The 5,148-nt window shown below is 40.0% G+C and overlaps 1 pseudogene; it reads left to right on the forward strand.

The window, feature by feature from the left end:
- Positions 1–1,569: 1,569 nt before the first annotated feature.
- On the forward strand, positions 1,570–2,684 carry LOC101605988 (annotated as a pseudogene).
- The last annotated feature ends 2,464 nt before the right edge of the window (positions 2,685–5,148 follow it).

The raw sequence follows: 5,148 nt of genomic DNA on the forward strand, positions 1-5,148 counted from the left end.
ATTCTCTTCAATATGTCATACAAATTAACAAATTGTCATTCTCCCTTTATTCTTACAATAAAATGTTCCTAATCTAGTAATTTTACTACATGGTTGGATTCAATTTACTGGTACCTTATTTGCATGTATTTCCATCTTGTTGTCACATATGAGATAAATGACTAGTTTTACCTTTACATTTTCTGTCATTCTGAATTTTCCTAAAACTATTCTGCCTTTGTCACGTATTCTGTTGATATATTTTTTCCTTCATTTTTTTTTTCCTGAGAATTCCTGGACAAACAATTCATTTCAATTCTCAATCTATTACAATAGTTTCTTTTGGACTAGAGAGATGGCTTAGTGGTTAAGCGCTTGCCTGTGAAGCCTAAGGAACCCGGTTCGAGGTTTGATTCCCCAGGACCCATATTAGCCAGATGCACAAAGGGGCACATGCATCTGGAGTTCATTTGCAGTGGCTGGAGACCCTGGCACACCCGTTCTTTCACTCTCTTTACATCTTTCTCTCTCTGTTGCTCTCAAATAAATAAATAAAAATAAACAATTTTTTAAAATAATTTATTTTGATGGGAGTTTCTTCCCATTCTTTGTTCTTGGCAAACAGTTTCTATCAGTTTCTCATGAGGTCTGAATCATTTCTGATCAGGGTCTTTGATAAAGAAAACTCAAATGCTGTCTTTTCCATCACCCCTTTATTATTCACGTGTTTACTCACCTAACACAGCTAGATTTATGAAGAGCCACATACTAAGAGCTAAGCTATGACACACAAGTTGTTTTAAGATAGACCTAATAGCACCTAGATGTGCTGGAGAAAATGTGGCTGGAGAAATCACATGCACTCTGGAAATAATCAAATGAAAGTTCAAATAAATGTACTCATGCTCCATGATACAGCATATAATGAGTATGGAAATTCTGAGAGAATGTGCCCAAGTGCTGAGCAACAAAAGTTAAGAGGAATTAGTCAGAAAATGCTTGAGATGAGAGCAAGTTCTGTGCTGAATATTGAATGAGGAGATTCATGTGAAGTGGTAGCCAAGGGTTACTACGCTGAACAGAATGAGCCAACATGGATAACAATTACTCATAGATCCATAAATGGAGAATAAAACATAAATGAGTGTATTTGAGGCTACAAGTAGCATCTTAGAAGTTTGATAAGTGAAATCAGGAAAGGGGGTATATACAACGATGAGTGAGCTCACAGCTGAGGTAAGACTCTGCTGCTCCCAAAGGCCTTAGTTCTATCTCCAAATGGTTCCCTGAGCTTGCTACTCATAAGTTCAGGACTGAAAGTCACATCTACTATAGCAGACTTGCAAAACTCAGTCCCAATTTGGTCTTGAATTGCCACACATGATCATCACAAATATGTATGCACATATACATGTGGAATCTGTTTCTGAGTAAAGTTTCTGAGTAAAATGGAATTGATTTACATTGTCTTACAATGGAACCAGCTGAAGATTTTGCCTTGATAAGCATGACCTAAGTGTCTTCATATGAATAGAGCAATGTCTGAATATAATCTAGTCTCTTAAGAAATATGAAAAACATCAGTGAAAACACTAAGAATCATGTCCCTGCATCAGTTTTTACTAGAGCCAATCACCTGCCATGCCTGGAACAGGGATCATACCCAGATTGCCCTTACCCCCAATAATCATGAAGTAAGAACGATGGAAGCCAATGGATAAAAGCTCATGAGCTCAAGGAACATAACGGACATATCGCAGGTATTGACTGGGCTCTGAAGAGTGACCGCATCGTTACCTGCGGGGCTGACCAAAATGCCTACGTCTGGAGTCGGAAAGATGGCACCTGGAAACCAGCCCTGGTGATCCTAAGGATTAACCGAGCAGCCACTTTTGTGAAGTGGCCTCCCCTAGAGAACAAATTTGCTGTTGAAAGTGGAGCACAGCTCATTTCTGTTTGTTACTTCGAGTCCAAAAATGTCTGGTGGGTAAGAAAGCACATTAAGAAGCCCATTCGCTCCACAGTCCTCTGCTTGGACTGGCACCCCAACAATGTTCTGCTGGCTGGAGGATCTTGTGACTTCAAGTGCAGCGTGTTTTCTGCGTACATTAAAGAAGTGGATGAGAAACCAGCCAGCACGCCCTGGGGCAGCAAGATGCCTTTTGGTCAGCTGATGTCAGAGTTTGGTGGCAGTGGGACTGGTGGCTGGGTCCATGGGGTCAGCTTCTCTGCCAGTGGGAGCCGCCCGGCCGGGGTCAGCCACGACAGCACTTGTGTCCGTTGCTGATGCCTCGAGCAGTGTGAGGTCTCCACTCTGAAAACTGAGTTCCTGCTGCTCCTGAGAGTATCGTTTGTCTCGGAGAATAATGTCGTAGCTGCTGGCCACGACTGCCGCTCAATGCTCTTTAACTACGATGACCGCGGCTGCCTGACTTTTGTCTCCAAGCTATAGACATTCCGAAATAGAGCATCCAGCGCAACACGTCCACCATGGAACGCTTCCGCAATATGGACAAGAGGGCCACGACCGAAGACCGCAACACAGCTTTGGAGACGCTGCACCAGAAGCATCACTCAAGTATCTATTTATGAGGGGATAAGCAAGATTGTCGCAAATTTTGCACTACTGGCATCGATGGAGGCATGACAGTTTGGGATTTCAAGACCCTAGAGTCTTCAGTCCAGGGCCTCCGGATAATGTGAAGCCGAGTGAGCCTCCACCATCCCTCATGAGGACCAGAGCTGACCACAGCCGTGTGCATGGTGTTGAAGACGCCAGCCCCAAGGAAACACTGTAAACCCGGACCGCACAGACAGTGTGTGTTCGTTTGAATATAATTGCTGAAAGTGTCGGTTTTAAAGGCAACAGTGGTTTCTTTTTATTTTATTTTACTTTATTTTATTTATTTTATTTTATTTCGTTTTATTTTTGCAATTTCATTCCATTCTTGACCAAAGCTTCTCTTTGAGTAGCTTATTATGAAACTGTGTGTGTCTTACTGACTTAAAGGAAAGGGTGAGGAAAGTATGTAAGGTGTCTCCTAGAAAATGAAATAAAAATCCTGAATGTGTAAAAAAAAAAAAAAGAAAGGAATATGAAAAACATCAGTTTAAAGGAAAGAGAAATATATTCTGATTCATTACATCACTTTGGCTCCACCATACTTTTGTTAAAGTTTAAGAAACATTAATTAAAATAATAAATTTATATTTGATATTATCACATTGTTTTGTGTGTTTGAGCCAAACCATGAGAAACAGTAGAGATGTCTTACAGCACACACTCATCCAAGCTCTCCACACAGGCCTCCTCTTTTAATTTTCACAACTGAGATAGTATTACTGTTAATACTCCAATTGTATGAACAGAAAATTTGCGCATGGAGCATAGTTAATAGACATGAGTATCAGGATAAACCAATGCTATGTGACTTTACCACTGTCCTCTCCGGGTACAGTGAAAGCAAAGTTTTAATATTATTTTTTCACCATGGAGTACATCACAGAAGGCAAACCATGTAAAACAGAAGGAAGGTTTTATAGACTTATTTTCTGTTGCTGTTACAGATTATGTGAGAGTGGGTAATTCATAAAGAAAAATAAAGGCTTATCTTGGTTAAACCTAGAGGCTAGGAAGTACAAATTGGGCAGGCACATCTGATGTGAATTTCAGTGTCGTTGCAGAAGGACAGGTAGACACACAGAGAAGGGCTGAAACAGGAAGGTGATCTTGCTTCTAAGGACTGTCTATCCTCCAGCAAGTAATCCAGCTACAAGATAGTAAGAACATGCTCCTTTCCAAGAGAATTAACACAGTCCCATGAGAAAGGCATTAATCTCTTCAAGTTACCTCCTAATCTAACCTTCTAATATCAAGGCAATGTCAATGTGAATTTCACAGGGAAAAACACCCAAACACAAAAGAAAAAAACTGCAGCATTTAATTGCTCAAAGAAATCTCTGCCCAAAAGAAGAAAAAGAATACTTCATGATACTTATAAACTATGTGCATACAAATTAAACATTCCTTTCACAAGAAAGGCCTGTTTTCCACAGTTATAGGGTATCAAAGATCCATTGTACCTGTCAATTATGAGATATAAAATAACTCAAAGAAATAAATTACCCTTTGGTTTCCTAAGGAATGACCAAAAATGTCTTCTAGGTATTGAGAAATATTGTAAGAACCAAAGATTATCTTTACTATGTGCTATTCTCTCATGTTCACTTTAAAATTTTTCATTTGAAGCACTAAATAGGGTGCTACATAGCTCTAAATTTGAATCTTTGATCTTGGATGACTTATGAATAGTGCATGTTAAGTACTTAGCACTGATTTAGAGAGTTAAGAGCTCAGTGAATGGTCATTTTAGTGTCTCCCTTCTCCATGAAGCATACACTTAAAGAGCACTTGGTAGATGCTACACACTCATCCAAGCACTTTACATAGGTCTTTTCATTTAATTTTCACAACTGTATGAGATACTATTACTATTAGTACTTCAATTTTATACATAGAAAATTTTCCCAAGAAGTATAGTTACTATGGGAAGAAGATTCAGGCTCAAGACCAATGTTATGTGCTCTCAGAGCACAGTGAACAAAAAAAAAGTTTTGATTTTATGGGTGTCTTTCATTTTGCATCATAGCATACCTATATGACATCTAGTAACCACTAGCATTAAGTGTGGGGTTGAGGTGTACAGACAATTTATGGTGTAAAATGAACACACTACCAAGCCTTTGTCCCCAGCTCTTGTCACATAATCCTCAAGTCCTTAGAATTGCCTGACTGGTAGGACTGTCTGTTGTTACTCACAAAGCCATCTCATATGTCTGGGCTTATGCTAATGGGATGACTTATGACTGGGTCACCTAGAGAATCTCAGGATGACACTGGTCACCAGAAAGCTCAAATGATGAAAGGATTGAAGGACTTGAACTTCAACCCCACACAACAACTTCCAGGAAAGGCTGTGGGGTGAGAACAAGCTCCTGACATCCTCCTGGATATAATCACTCGACCTCTGTGCTGCTAAGCACATGAGGATAGTGGCAAGTGGCATGGCTAGACGGGCAATGAAGCTTTTTGCTCCATCCCTCACCCTATGGGTTGCCCTAGGAATCTTTTGCTCCAGATATTGGTTGGTGTTCTTTGCAATGTCCCTA

This window comes from Jaculus jaculus, chromosome 1, assembly GCF_020740685.1.
Source record: "Jaculus jaculus isolate mJacJac1 chromosome 1, mJacJac1.mat.Y.cur, whole genome shotgun sequence".
Classification (NCBI taxonomy): domain Eukaryota; kingdom Metazoa; phylum Chordata; class Mammalia; order Rodentia; family Dipodidae; genus Jaculus; species Jaculus jaculus.